At 43.4% G+C, this 16,221-nt stretch overlaps 1 protein-coding gene across 5 annotated transcripts in view; it reads left to right on the top strand.

Moving 5' to 3' along the window:
- Positions 1-16,221, top strand: part of Heph (polypyrimidine tract-binding protein 1 heph) — a 459,111-nt gene that overhangs the window by 121,691 nt on the left and 321,199 nt on the right. Inside the window, exon 2 of one of the 5 annotated variants that reach the window (XM_077414712.1) lies at positions 470-842. The exons of 1 other annotated variant lie outside the window; for it this stretch is intronic. The gene's annotated coding sequence lies outside the window, so the exon portion shown is untranslated. Of the gene's footprint in view, positions 1-15; positions 843-16,221 lie in introns of those variants that run through there. 3 more of the 5 variants (XM_077414715.1, XM_077414714.1, XM_077414717.1) reach the window with 3 other exon arrangements.

Below are 16,221 nucleotides of genomic sequence, written 5' to 3'. Positions count from 1 at the left end.
TGCCGTTGTTATTTATTATTATTCTTCTCTCTCTCTCTCTCTCTCTATCACTACCTATCTCGTTTACCTGGGTGTTTACCCCCGGCAAAACGGACGATCGGTTTAGTTGGTTGCACGAACGGGTGTATGTACAACGTACAACGTGACGCGAGAGAGATCGTACGAGTCGTGCCTCGGTAGACCCTCGTGTGGGAGAGAGCCGGAGTGAGAGGGGCAGACGGGTAGAGCGAGACGGCGGCCGCACGTAGCTTGTAGGGAAAGGCGGAGAGAGGAAGGAGAGCAGTAGCTAGCCGGTGGTGCGTCGTCGTCGTGCGCTTCCTAACCTCCAAAACGGGCTCCTCGCCGCTTAGCCGACGCGTACCTACAAACGAGCGACGCTGCCACCTCGACGTGTGCGCGCGCGTGTGAGTGTATGTGTGTGTGCGTCCCCGTGACATTATCTTCGATTCATAACGAGCGCGATCCGCAGCCTCTGCCGTCGTTGCCGCTATACCGTCGTCGTCGTAACGTAACTTTACAAACGGTGTGTTTCTCGCGTGTGTGTTCTTCGCGTCGGGTCGACACGGCGCGACAAAAGCCGCGCGAGTCCAAGTAACCGCGAGGCGGAACAATCCACTGAGGCAGGAGGAATCGGAAGAGGGAAAATAAAAGCTTTTCTGCCGGAATTTATTATACGCGTCGTCTGTGTCGCGCTTTGTGAGTGAGACGAAGCCACGCGGGGTAGAAGCCACGTCGCCGAACCACCGAGTGCACGGTTATCCCACGGAATTCGCCCCTGGACATTCCTTCCATCGTTGCCGCCACCGCTGACGCCGCCGTTCGGGAGCCCTACCGTGGACACGGTTAGTAACATTCGGCCGCGATAGTCGATCGGCGTGCCCGGTGCCGCGCCGCGCGCTGCCTGCCGGCCCTCGGCGACGATCCTCGGCTGCCGCCGCACCACGTTGAGCCGAGCGTTTCCGGCGCGGTCGCACGCGGCCGCGCGCCGTGCCCGCTGCGCGCGCTCCTAAATCCGCGCGGATCCTTGATCCTTCTCCCTCTTTCCGCTCGTTGCGCGCCCGCGCGCGAAAGGCGCATGTCCGCCGCGCGTCCGCGCGCGTTGAAACCGGCTTCCACGGCCCCCCTTTCGCCCGCTCCGTTCCCGCACGTGGTCGTGAATTTCCGTCGACGAGATCTCTCCGTCCGTCCGACGACTCCGACGCGACGGTCGAGTCCGTCGGCGGAGCGATTGTTCTCTCTCCTCGGGACGGATGCCATTCGTCACGGTCCCTCGGCCTTGGCCCTTTCCGCGCGCGCGCGCGCGCGCGCGCGCTCACCGGAAAGCCGATTTCGCGCCGGTTTTCCGAGCGCAGCCCGGCTTGCGCAAAGGAGCGGAAATATGCTCCTGATGAGGAGAAACAGGTGTTGCCGGCTGGATACACGTGACGGCTTTCTTTTAAAGATTGCGAAATTAAGTTTGCCGCGCGATATCGAGAGTTCTCTTGAGCGCGCTGCGGAGCAAGATAATAGAGATCTAATAATGGGCGCATGCCGTTTCACGCGTGATGAGCATAATGCATCATTTATCCTTGTTGTTCGCCGAATGTTAAACAAGGATAAATTAACGGAATGCACCCAGTGTCAATAATGAGAAATGTAACACACTTAGGGCCGATTAAACTAATACAATATAGTTAAAATCACGTGTCTATTTTTGTCTAATTTGAAGGAAAAACAGACATATATATTTGATTTAACTATTAGTTTGTTTACCGATAAGTTGGAACAACCGGCCCTTGACAACGTTAATAATAGAAATATCCGAAAGAGATGGCGTTACGACTCGACATTTCAACAAAATTAGAAATTTCAACAAAAAAATCGCGGTAAAATTAACATAAATATTTCATTATTCTTCATGCGAGTGACGTGACAGGACGGAGATATAGCTCGATGTCTTTATAAACAGGAGTTTATTAACATTCATCAATCTTCACTTTTATATAGCGGCAATAAATCTATAAATTGCGCTCGCGTGTACTTCTCTCTCCTCGCCTATTTGTCTAATACCTTTTCGTGTCATATGTCGTTGAATATTTATGTCGCGTCTTCCAGTAAATAATTTTTCGTCGTCCCGGGGGGCTTCGAGGTAGAACCGAGGACACGACTGGTTCTTTCCACCGGCTTATACAAACGTATCTCGCGGAACAATCGTTTTACACCGCTGGGAAAACGTCGATGTCGCAGGTAGAGACTCGACGAAGTAGTCGAGTATCAACGAGTCGCGCTCTTTTATCAACGAGTCGTTTTTTTTTGTGCGGGGCGCGGCGAGCATAAAAATCGCTGCCATAAACAGCCCGGCGGCTTGACTGCCGGTGGCGCATAGTTAGTATAGTTACGCGCGGCTTATCGCGGCGCCGCATTGCGCGGCGCAACGCCGCGTTCCTCGAACCCACGGCCCCTCGTACGTGCGCCGCCGCCGCGCCGCCGCATGCATGTATGCACCTGGTCTACGGTACCCCGCGGCCGTGGTGCGCCAGGTTCTTCAGGATCGTGAGAATCGCCCGCGCCGTTGTGATGCGCGTGTCCCCGCGCTCCTCCAGCACGCATCACACGACTTCACTTCGCAGAGCGCCGTCCCGCACGTCCCGTTCCGCGACGCCGAACTCTTCCACGCTTGTCACCGTTTTCGATCTACAGCGACAAAGTTGCGGTCGCTGAATTAATCGACCGGGGTCACGTTTGACCTTCCTAAGAATGTTTTAAGGACGGCGATTTAACGAGAAACTTCCTTTTAATAAGTCCGCTCCCGGATGTATTAGGTAATAGTCTCGAGATTTCTGATTCACCTTGAAACGCCAACTTGCTCGAAAATGTTCTTTTGCGAAATACCGTTCCGCTTGGAAATATCCAACTTGTCCTGAAACGCGGGCGCTATTTCGCTTAGCTCGCTTCGAAATTCTCGGCGCCCTCGCAATTCGCGCAGCCTCGCAAGGCTGGAAATTCGTATCCTTTAGGCCCGCGCCTCGTTGAGCAAGACTTGTCGCCGTCGTCGTCAACGATGCCATTGTCAATAGAAACTAGGCTGCAAACCGGCAATCAGAGCGTACACCTCCTTGTATGCCGGAGCGCGCGAGTCTCGCCGAGACACACGAGAGAGAACGGAGTGAAGCAACTTACGACGCGTGATATTGCTCGGGAATTAGAAACCACACCTTTTGCGTTTGTTACGCGAATGTCGCCAGTCGACGTAATAGGAAATCTACTGTAATCGTAATTATAGGTGTAATTTCTCGGTGAGCAAAAATGATTGCCGTTCAGGCTCAATCGGAATTTATTAGCACCCGCGGGGTGTATCGTATCCGTGTTTACAATCAATTTTCGTGATTACGAAATTTTCACTCTAGCAAATTTGACGTATTTTATTTTTATACACGTAACGTTGGTAGAAGTCGGAAAAATATTCTCTCTCTCTCTCTCTCTCTCTCTCTCTCTCTCTCTCTCTCTCTTTCTCTTTCTTTCTCTCTCTCGGTGATTTTTGTGTGACATGTGTTGAAAGGGTTCACGGGCTGCTTCGTAATTTACGCCATATCTCGGCCTGAAATTCCACGGCCGGTGATATCGGCCGTAATTGTGGCCGTGATTCGAATATCGATGACTAAGGCTGTCTCGGGTGCAGTTTTTGCGCCGCGAATGGTAATCGAGACGGTTCGCGAAACGGTTCGGAGTGCTATTTTCTCCGATGATGCACCGCTGACACCTGCGACGTCGCGATATTGCAGTCGGATTATGATTAAACCATTTTTGCCGTGTGCCTGCCACGATCACCTTGCCGTCTGCCGAAACGTGCGAGAAACCGGTTCCTCGCTATCGTTAGGCCTTCTTTTTCTCTGTCGTCCCGGTGTGGTGGGACTCTATCGTCGCGCCGCAACCGAAATCGAAATCGTCGCGGTTCATCATTATGCGAAGCGCGTTTCGCAATTCGAGAGAGAAGTCGAGCTCCTCGTTTCGCCTCGAATGCTTTTCGGCGAACCAATGCGCGTTAGGCGCGCTTGGACCTTCGCTTTCGCCATTTGCGAGAATATTTGCCTAACGCGAAAATCTTTTTTCGTCGTCACCTGAAGAGAGTCTGTATACAGAGACGCGGTCGTAATTCAATTCGCTTAAATTTGATTATCTTATTTTATTTTTATTTTTAAAGTTGACGGTCTCAGATGCTTTTTTTTATAAATAAAAATTAATGGTAACGATATTTAATAGAAGTATTAATAGCGGGAAATACCAGTTTTTATCGCTATTGAATAACCGGTGATGAATTTTATCGGTTAGTTATATATAATTATTATTGAGTTTCGAAGAAGCGCTGACAGAGGTTGCGAAAACTCATTTGCTGATATTTTATAACTGCACCACCGAGAGCCGCGCACGTTAGGTGTCTCATTTTACCTTGATATCGATCCGACGTGTCATCCGTTTAATCTTTTCTTTCTTTTTGGTTCTTCCTCTCGTCGTTTAGTGTTAAAGCACTCCGGCCGACGTTTTCAGGACGTATCATACTCGCAATTTATGGGAACCCTATGCCGAGAATGTTGAGCATGCGCCGGAACGGTCTTGGACCTGCGAGACGACTAAATGCTTCCCATAACCGAGATATTAAAGGATTTATTAAGCGCGGAAGGTTCAATTTCTCTGTCTCTGCATTTTTTTCACGAGTTAATAACCTTTTCCCCCCGCGGGAGACATTTCCGCGAGCTAAACGCAGTTACTGTTATCTCCATTAGGACTGTAACCATCGAATTCATGATAATTAGATTGTAATTTAAACTCGACTTTGCTTTATCTTGCTGCTTATTTTCTGTACTGATACGGCGTAATAGTTCTTTCGCACGCCAATAAAAACACACGGTTTTTTTTCTTAAATCGCAACCTACACTCTAAAATTTAAATCACGCGAATGAGGTAACGTTAATTAAATTGTTCTTTAACAATAATGCATTTAGGATTTTGTACAGCCGACCACTTATTAGCTTGTTTTTTTTGTTATACGCGGATTTTTATTTCTTTTTCTTATTTCTCTCTCGTGTTTGGAGGAGAAGTTCGTTTAAAAGTACACTGAAAAAATTCATTTGCAAGAAAATAGATTTCTTTGAATTTAGTTTCCTTAATTCAAAGAACTATTAGGTAGACTCGAGAAAATATTACAAACTCAGAAAAATGTTTTTTTTTTTAATTTATCCAATACTTCTTTGAATTAATTGAATTTAAGGAAATCAAATTCAAAGAAATCTATTTATTTTGCAGATAATAAATTTTTTTTAGTGTATTATTGTAAAATCAGCGTTTTCGTAATTATGAGATTTACGAAATTCAGGACTATTTAAATGACATTTAAGCCGAACGGCCACCCACGTGGTACGCGAGCTCTTTTGATCATCAAGGTCGCCCGACTCCCGCAAAGCAATCTATCAATTCTCCTTCTGCCGCCGCGCGGAGTGGAAGATTTCCTTTCGAAGAGTTCCTCTCTTCTATTTTCTTTACGTCGGACTTGAAACTCTAGTATTTTGGGTTCGCGAGGCGTATCATATTTTTCCATTCCGACGTTTATGGTCGTTGCGGCCCCCGTCGATTTTTCTTCCGTAATTTCGAGATTTGTAAGCGCGGATTACGCCCTGGGCATTCCTCCCCCAGGAGGCGCAAGGGGACACTGGGAAATTCCTAATAAAAAGGTTCGGTACGCGTAACACACACCGTGGAAATGGCCTATTTCTATTTTTTTCATATTGAATTTTTTTTTCGTAATATATATTTTTTTAGACATGCCGCTGAACAATTTCGCTCGACTTCCCGGGCGTCTGCATATTTATAGCCGTCAGTCTGGATTCTTTCCAGCATTTGTTTGTGATCGCATCGGCTGTCGATCGATTTGGTGTTCGTTTTGCAACGCTTCGCAAAGCGGTTGTCTGGAGTAATAAGAGTACGATTCCTCTCCCGTAATCGATTGCTCGACGGCATTCCCATGCTCTCTCTCTCCCTCCCCCCTCTCTCTCTCTCCCTCTCTCTGTCTTTTTTTTTCTTCTCCCCCCACTGCGTGGATTTCCATGTTTCGCGCGATTTGCGGTTTCCAAACCGCCGGCTAGCACTCCGCGGAAGGGGGTAGCGTTGCGAGAGGAGTAAAAGATCTCTCTTTATCTCTGTTTCTCCACGTCTATCCGCCTCAGTCGGAGTCTTCCGCTCGGGTAAACATCTACCGGAAACTATCCCGTGGAAAAATAAGCAATGCACGGGGTTCGCGTGGCATCGATGTGATGTTCCGCGGGTGGTGGTGGTATACGCGATTTCATTCGGCATGAAACGAGTGTAACTTAAGAGCCGCTATCACGCGAGAGTCTCTTAACTCGCGCTGCAAGTAAACGCTTAAGTTTTACCGTGTAAACGCACCGACGTTCCGTCTTACAAAAGAACTTTGTCTACCTTCGTTTACGATACTTTCTAAAAACGGATGCAACACGTGTCTCTGAATGTAAGTTTCTTCTTCGTGTACGTTTGCTTGTCGTTTATCTAGCTTCGGCAGTGAATCTATTCCGCTGATGCACCGTTTGTTTTTTTCGTTCACGCGAACGCGAGAGAGGCTTAGCGTTTAGGCGCGTTCTACGGGAAGGCCGGCTCCATTTTCCTGGCGATCGAACGTCCAACAGGGTACTCGTAACTCTCTCACACACACACACACCTGTCGCGGGAAATTAATTAATTAAATCGCCCTCGTTGCGCGCGGGATGATCGATACTGAAAATTAACTGCCGCCGTAATACTCACGGCGCAGGCCCGGGATCTGTGAAGTTGGCACGACATTCTACGAATTTCAAAAAAATTATAAAAGTTCTGGTAGCACTTTTCATAGTTCTACAGTTCCTGATAAAAATTAAAAAGAGTTCCGCATTTCTTATGTTAAAAAATTGAAATTGAAATAATGTGCTAACTTCGCGAATCTAGCTCGACACTTCTCCTCTAAAGTACCAAAATGCGTTGAATATTATAATATTTTATAGGAGTTCCCGATAGTTCTAATCAAATTCCACACATATATACAATTTTAGATCGATATTCCACCAATTAACATTTTTAAACAATTATGATGTCCGCGCCCAGCGCGCAGCGTGACGCTTAATGACCACTGTCGTGCTGAAGATTTTTTGCGGTTTAACGATTATTTTTGACAGTTCTAAAAGAGTTCTGTGCCTTAGAATTAGTCGTAAAGAAAGTTCCGGTGATTAACTAATATATTTTTTAAACAATTTTAACAGTTATGTCTAGCACGACACAAAAAATTGTTAATCACCGGAACTTTCTTTACAACTAATTCTAAGGCACAGAACTCTTTTAGAACTGTCAAAAATAATCGTTAAACCGCGTAAAATCTTCAATACGACACTTGTCATTAAGCGTTGTGCTGGGCGTGGATTACAAAAATTGTTTAAAAAAATAGCTAATCACCGGAACTCTTTTTAGAACTAATTTTAAAGCATAGAACTCTGCTAGAACTACCGAGAACTATCATTAGAACCGCAGAAAATCATCAGCACGACACATTTTAACTAAACGTCGTGCTGGACGTAACTGCTAAAATTGTTTAAAAAATAGTAAACAGTCGGAACTGTTTGTAAAAATAATTCTAAATCATAGAACTCTGCTAGAACTACCGAGAACTCCCTTCAGAACTGCGAAAAATCATCAGCACGACACATATTCGCTAAGCGTCGTGCTGGACGTAACTGTTAAAATTGTTTAAAAAATTGTTAATCATCGGAACTTTCTTTACGACTAATTTTAAGGCACAGAACTCTTTTAGAACTGTCAAAAATAATCGTTAAATCGCGGAAAATCTTCAGCACGACACTGGTCATTAAGCGTCACGCTGCGCGCTGGGCGCGGACATCATAATTGTTTAAAAATGTTAATTGGTGGAATATCGATCTAAAATTGTATATATGTGTGGAATTTGATTAGAACTATCGGGAACTCTTGTGAAATATTATAATATGCAACGCATTTTGGTACTTTAGAGGAGAAGTGTCGTGCTAGATTCGCGATGTTATAGCACGACATTATTTCAATTTCGATTTTTTAATATAAGGAATGCGGAACTCTTTTTAATTTTTATCAGGAACTGTAGAACTATGAAAAGTGCTACCAGAACTTTTATAATTTTTTTGAAATTCGTAGAATGTCGTGCCAACTTCACAGATCCGCAGGCCCGTCTGTCTTTCGCGGAGAAGGCCTGTCGTCGACGGGAACGACAAATTAACGGACGGGCTAATAATCGTGAATACGGCTGTGCTAATGGTGTTCGGGCTGTCGTAAAAAGCTTCCGCGGTTTTATTTCAAAATATTCTCACGACCGCAATCTTAATTCTCTTCTTACAAGTGATTATTCGAGATTGCTACCAAATAAAAGTGCATCTTTTCTAACAGCGTGAATTTTGTACTTTAAATGGAAAAGTTTGTGCGACCGATTTTCACTTGTTCTCTTTCTTTTTCACTTGAATGTGTAATCTCGCGGAATCTCATTTGTATATTAATTTGCAGAAATAAGGTCGCGAATATATTTATACATGTGTTCCGGAGTATTGCGGTGTCGCGCGCGATGCAATAATCGGTAACAAGCCGATCAAAACATGGCCCCACCGATTTCCGAAACGCGGTTGGAATAAAGAATTCGTCGCGTTTGTGCCGTAAATAAATCGACAGAATAGCGTCGCGGCGAGAGCCGCTGAAAATAACACCGTGAGTCGTGAGGCGCGCTCTACCCACCGTCGTTCATCAGCGTCGTTCGTCGTCGGCCAGTTTTCGAAAACAATTTCGTTGTGTGTACAAAACCACCGATCGTCGACGCGGCGTATCCAATAATGCGAGCGTTCGATGATCCGATCACGTCTCCTCGTTAATTAGATCGGATTATCGAGATTGCGCGCGCCGAGAGCACGATTTTTGGTTGCGCGGGCGAAAACGATTCGCTCTTCCCCTCTCTTTCTGTTTCCCTCTGTTTTTTTTCGCCTCGCCGTTGAAAATCAATTTCTTGTTACGCGTAAGCCGCAGAAGCGTTCTCGCTATCATGCGTATTTCGGGTATATCCCACCCCGGAAAATGGTTTTTGGTATATAGATACATGATAAAATGGATTAGTCGTTCTACGTGCAGATGGATGGAAAATTCTTGTCACGTAGTTTGGCGATACCGTATCTGGGTTGGGCAGATATAGAAACAATAGACCATCGAATACGTATATCGCGTATTTTCCGGTTATTCTGAAAATATATAACGTTTTAAGAATGTAAACGGAGGGGGGAAACCTAACTTTCCATCATTCGCAGTTGCGGTAATTTGCCGCGCGTTCGATAATCCTAATTATTACATAAAATGACGCGATGTAAACGGAGCTCAGCGCGCGCGTCAGTTCTCGCGTCGGCGAACAATCCGAGGCTCTTCAACCAGGAAGCGAGTAATTTCGCTATCCCGCACGTCCACCCACCGAGCAGCGGAGAGAGATACTTAATTAATTCCACCGCTCGATGGAACGCCGCCGATATTCTTGCGGCGATAAAAATGTCGCGGCATAGTGGCAGCCGCGCGGGTTTTATCAGCGGAAAAATAACGGAGGGTGACTTTTGTAATAGATCTGACGAGAGGTGCGATTTTATAATCCGATTTGTGTGATTGAATATTTTTTTCTCTTCTTTGCAGAAACTATAAAGAGGATATAATTCAGGAAGTAACTTTGTTATAAAATACAATCATTTATAATTTACAGAAAGTAACTTTGTTATTTTCTGTAGATTATAAGTAGCTGTATTTTATAAATTTAGACGAGCGTGCTTTTCTTTTATCCTTATTTTCATTTTTTTTGCAAATAGTCCCATTGCAGCCTTACAGATCGCACTATGTTAGTTGAGAGTCAGCGAATCAATTCAGTTATTAGCGATATCTTAAGTTTTCGTCGAAAAAAACGACGGCTTCAGGCTTCTTGAAAATTCAATCACGACAGATGTGTGTCAGGGCCAACAGGTCCCTTACTTAACTTCTCGTCTGTTACATTCCGAGGACTCATTAATGTGACTCTGAGCAGACGTTCAACTGCAGGCAAATAGATCCCCTTTACAGTCACGGACCAAAAGCAGCCAGATTATCGTATCCCGTGGAGTCGGGATTTATTTGACTAACATTAAGACATGGTTTACATCTATGCTGATTTAGATTAACGCCAGTCAGTTCAACCTTCCGTCTCTATTTATAATGCTAGGTTAAAAAGAGTCAACAAATCGCAGGATTGGATTAACTTTGATTATTAATGTAAACACGACCTGATTTGCTCTGTTTAGAATGTCAAATTTACGTCAATTTGTTATAATATTTGAAAGTTGAAATAGAATGTACCTTAATTAAATTCTCGATCTTTTTCGTTGGTCAAACATTTTTACGAAAACTTCGTATTTGATGTGATGTGCATTAATCATTTGTTAAGTCAGCTATTTTCTTAATTCATTCCTGCGGAAGTTTAAGTTTGAAAAATCAACACTTCGCACACGTAATATCGCAAAGTATTTCTTAAGTCTACGCGTTAGCCGGCGGTCGTTTAATAGTTTCGGTCAAGTACCTAACTGTGAGGCATCGGCAGCTGCCTTACGTCAAATACCTCTGGTCATAACTCAGCATTTTCGTCGAACCGTTCTTGGTCTACGGATCGCTTCGCGAGCGCGACCTTTCGAGCCGGCGGAAAGGTTATTCGGGAATCGGTTTGCGCCTCCGTTTTGCACTCTAAATCGTTCGTCTCGCTCTAGAATCTAGAAGAAGCCCCAGACGGTTGAACACAGCTGTTCAAGTCTTGCACATGCTCGAGACACCGGTGTTTACATTATTATTACCGCCGCTTCGTTCGCTGTCGCGATTTTGAAGAGCTGCTGCACCTGTTTGTCCCGTCAGCGACTCGTTAACTTGCGATTAGTGGCTTGCACATACATCTCGCGATAAAAATAAAATGATAACGTTTTTATACAGTATCGCAAAGTATGCTCTCTTACGTGAGATAAGTTTGTGCAAATAGTTACGGCTTACAAAAAGTCGATCCGATAGTATATAACTCGAGAGATCTCGAGAGCTCTTGATAATATCAGGCTATATAAAAAACTCTGACGGCTTATATACGCTTAATTAAGATATATATCTTCAGATATTATTCTGAATTATAAGAAGTGAGAGACAGAGAAAAAGAGAGAAAGAGTCGTGAAATATAATTGAATGAATAAAAAATATATACAATTATAAAATAACGGATGTTCTTGAAATATATAGATATTTCGAAGAATAATCTTGAAACTTCTTTATCGGAACATCCCTGCATTTTAAACATGCGATAAAATGCGTTATGATAGCACGCGACAGCCGGCTGGCTCGCGTCGTCACGCGAAATAATCTGGTGAGCGTTCGGAACGACAATTTGCGCGTTGGATGCGTTCGCGTGTTCTATTCGCAGAACGTATCGCCGTTCCGTTCGGCAAAGGTATTACTCAGCGCGATGAGATTATTGCGAAACGAAGCATTGTCGCCGGGTGCACTCTTCGAAACAATCGCGCTCGGATGGACGCGCTCCGATTATTGGCGAACAGGACAATTTCATTTTGCACGCATAATTGCGCACAGTGTCGATGTATTTAGCTGTGCCTAAATTTTGCGTTATTCCAGTCGAAACTGATCGAACTATTCGCCTGGTTCAACTGCCGATAGATTTGGGCTATTTCGCGCGGAATAATCGAATTTTAGTAATGAAACTTCGCGAGGAGCGCTCTATCCCTATCTTTTATCAAATCAATATATACGACAACAGTTAGGATTGGATGTGATTCCTTCATTTTCTTGACACATTTCTCGATATGCATTTAAAAAAATTCTTTTTTTTTATTTTTTGCGCAATTTATTTTTATATATTTTTTTTTTGTATCATGAGACTTGTGACGGGTAAAACAAATTGCGTTTTTTAGAATAATGATCAAATCCACGTTTTTACACGGAGCTAGAACGTGTCGCTCGCTCGCGTGTGTGTCGTAACTCTCTTCGATTACATTGTACCCATGTCGGCAGCGGAAACGAGGTTACCGTCTGCGTGACGGTGATTTAATGAAAGTGACGTCTTGGCACTGGGATGCGCTCCGATCGGAGATTAATCCGTTGAATTGCGTACGTATGGGATGTGCACATGTGCTGCGCGCGCGGTGTGTTACCGAGAATCACGCTACACCCCGCGCGCGCGTACCTCTCTCGTACGTGCGCACTCGCACACGCATAATTTTAAGTCTGCCTACCTATATTGGCTTGAGGCGAGTGCACGCTTTTATCAGCTTATCTTTGAAAGCGACAGTAAACATTTGAATTATTAAGCCGCCTCCACGCTTTGAAACGCCTCGGTGGATGAGGAGACCGGTGCGAAGGAAAGAGAGAAGAGGACGAGGGGCCACCGATATAATAACTGTGAGACGGAATAAAGGGGTAACTCGAATGCAAGAAATTAACCCTTCGGGCGTGAAACGCGGTCGTTTCTACCTGGGGAAACTTTGGAAATGTGATATTTTCCCTCGGTGGAAAGGGAACTCGCGAATTATAGGCCTTCTCGTAAACTTTACGAGAAAATCCCCGTATTTAAATTTCAATATGGCCTCCATTTTCCGTAGAATACCGCAAAATATTCGTGAAATACAAGTTTTATTTTAACGTCTAATAATATGGAAGATCATAAATCCTGATAGTAGATATTCGGTATTCAGTAAAATACCGCAAAAATATCTGATAAATTTCAAGGTCTGACGAAATGATTAATCCTAGACTAGAATATTGTTACGCAGGACAGTTTTGTGCGCACTACAAATCGGATTACAGAGAGATAAAATTCGTAACGTGTGGAAAATGTAATAATCGAAACGCGCTGAATATTGCATGTTTGTTGTCTGATACGTTTGACGTCATTTGTATCCGTTGATATACAGTATGTTTCGTGTGCAAAATGGTATTGTCAGGTCGGAGAATATTACAGATAGGCGGAGTGTCGCACAGAGAAAGATATTCATTTAGGAAAAATATTTTGTTTCGTATAATATATCGTGAAAGCTCAAAAATACCTTTGCACAATAATATTGTTTTGCGTGCGCTCGATTAATATTTAAAATTATTTAAACTGAAACACTTGCGATTTGTAAATATTTTATAAACCCGGTGAGCCGGATAACAATGGATACAATTGATTTATAACGATCTAACAGAATATAATAGGCCCATAAATCGCGAAAGAGAACAAAGAGCAAAAGAAGGGAATGTCTTCTTGTACGTTTCACAGAATCTCTATGTTCTCTAAAACGGTTTGACAGTAGTGTTCAACTTGCATGACGCTCAATGCCCGTCAAATAGCTCGTTGCAATTATATACTCATTTTCATGACGCAATCAGTAATGCAGCGTGAATACTGGTAAGCGAAGTACAACAAATGCAGCAGAACCCATTGAGGTCAAGAACCATTTGCAGTGTTTGCGAGAACACTCGGGTACACTTCTCATAGCAAATACAATATAATTGCAGATAACAGTACTCCGAAAATTGACACCAATTTGATGTTATCTTTTCTAGGTACTGTTATACTTGAATTGTCATACTTGCGACATATACTTGGAAAGTTTTATTTAATTACTATTTTAGAGATAGATATATATAGGGATGAGTTAGAATATATCTTGCTTGTATGCTAGAATAAAAATCCAACACGGCATATCTTCAACATATTGTCTGTCTGCCTAGAAAGTTGTACACGTCTTACCGTGTACAGTTGAATTTTCGTTATCACAAGCATATAAATTATGATAAAATATACGTAATATTTTTCAAGTCATGAATAGTGTGTTATTTCTTGAATAAATTTTTACTTTACATTGTTATCTATCCATATTTCGACAAATTTTCTATTAAATAGCATTTATTTTTTACAAACGTTTTAAAAAATTTCAATAGCGTCGATCAGATGATGGCAGTCGTCAGCCATCATCGTTATAATAATTTGTTCATATTTCAGAACATTGGATGATATTATCTACTTAATATCACTCTCGAATTTTTTTATCTAACCGTTGTAGGCGAAAGTTTACGGGGTCGTGCAAAAAAGAGACGAGTTCGGGAAGAAGCTGATGAATTTGTTAGAGTTCTCGGAGTTCTTTCGGGGTAACTTCTATACACTAGAACTTTCACCTTCGCTGTTAGCGTGTGTTTTCGCTTCGGGCTGTAGATATTCGGCGAGGTTAAATCTTCGTGATTTCAATCGATCACCTTCGCCAATTCGTTCATGTATTTCGCTGTACGAAACATGAAAGGGATTGCGGACAGACTAGCCTTCTTGCTCTCCGAATGGAAAAAGTGAAAGTATACTGGTGGGTCAAGTGTGCGTAAGGATTCTTGCGTAATGGCGCGATCCATCTTACTCTTTCGAAGGTTGAATGTCTCGATATATATCTCCCTTTTCCTTCTTCAATTGCTTTATTTATTCATAAGGATTTGATTATGTGTTGGTCTGTTCCGTGTTAATATTGTCGATACATTTCACGCCGTCTATAAAGAGTATCGATAACGCTCGCCTTTGGTGGACTATCAACGCTAAATAAGTGAAGTATATATGCTTCCCCTATGAAATAGTTTCACGTACATGCGAATTGTATTAGTTGACACGTAAAATATCAACATTACGACATTGATATTTTCACGCTAATAGCTTAGTATCGAAACTTCTCTCACGATAGTTCCCCCTTTTGTAGACTTGCGATACTTTTCCAAGTATCGATCGCATTTCCCGTCTCGACCACGTGTTTGCGCGTATTCAGAGTGCGGGCCACGTTTTCGTAACTTTTCCTCGGGATAATTTCCCGAAATGCTCAAGGCCGCGGAATTGAAGCCTCCGAGAAAACGGAGACCGCTATACGTATTCGTGAAATGATTCCTCGAAACCAGTTTCTCGAAGTGGTTTTTTTTCCTTTTTTCTACTTCGTCTACTCTTTATTCATCTTGTTTACACAGCTTCACAGTATCCCGTCTCTCCTAGCTGTTCTTGTTCGCCTTTGTGGCGCATAATAATCCATTGTTGCGACTGTGATGCCATTTCGAGCGACAACTATAGAGTTTTTTTTTAATTTTAAGGAGTATGAGTAACACGGGCGAAGGACTACAGGTGCCTCTTCTCTTCTCGGTGTTTTTTCGTGACTCCAACGTCCGAGGGTCGACATTCTTCAAACCGGTTAATTCTCCCTCGCTTTTCTCTCTTTCTGTCTACTCTGTCTTCGCCCCTTATCCCTCGCTGCGGTCAAAATAGTTTTCTTCTCATCTTCAGTGGTTTTGGAAGACTCCGCCTTATAAATAATTCTATCAAATTTATTTAATTTTATTATTTCTATGCACAGCTAATTTTTTATAGCAAAAGTTTTATAAATTATTCTCTTGTCTTAATATCAATCATTCATTTTTCTTAATATTAACAGAAATTATATATTTTTGACACTGTTAGGATTATTACATTAGATTGTTACTTAGAGCAACAGTTGACGCGCAAATATACGTGAGTAAAATTTTTGGCGAACGATTGCACGTACGTACGCCCGCACGCATGCACATTCGATCGATTAGGAGTTTTACCTCCAATTAATTGCGTTGTCGGGTTAACAAAAGGTGCGCGAGTCAAATAGCCTTTACCCCTGGACGCGAGGTAATCATGTAACGCAAAACACGACTTACTTCGAAAACGCTGACGGGGAAATGATAATTAAAAGCGAGCCGGTAGCTCGATAAGCCTATTCGACGAGGCTTGGTGCGATCGGGGGCTAGCTAATGTTCACATATTATTCACTTTTGCACGCGCTCATCGCCTCGGTAACGCGCAAATATTAACGATCCGTTATTATCCGAGCGAGTGTGGCGAAAATAACGAGTCGTATTGCACATAAATATGCATACGGACTATTTGCGCGCGTATTTGTTCGTTATATGCTTGGGACGACGCGCGCGTGCAGCTGCAAGCGCCGACGTTTTGCGCGAGATTAAAGCGTGTAGATACCAATACCAGTCGTCGGCCGTCGCCATGCAATTATTCAGACAGGCAAGATGTACAGGAGGAATGCCTGAATATTTGACGCCGGGATGCTAATTAAGAAACATCGATGACTCTGCCAAAAT

Source organism: Temnothorax americanus, unplaced genomic scaffold, assembly GCF_048541705.1.
Source record: "Temnothorax americanus isolate GAGA-0224 unplaced genomic scaffold, ASM4854170v1 Scaffold37, whole genome shotgun sequence".
Classification (NCBI taxonomy): Eukaryota; Metazoa; Arthropoda; class Insecta; order Hymenoptera; family Formicidae; genus Temnothorax; species Temnothorax americanus.
Note: the sequence above shows the minus strand (reverse complement) of the source record. Positions and strands in the feature narration are given on the sequence as shown.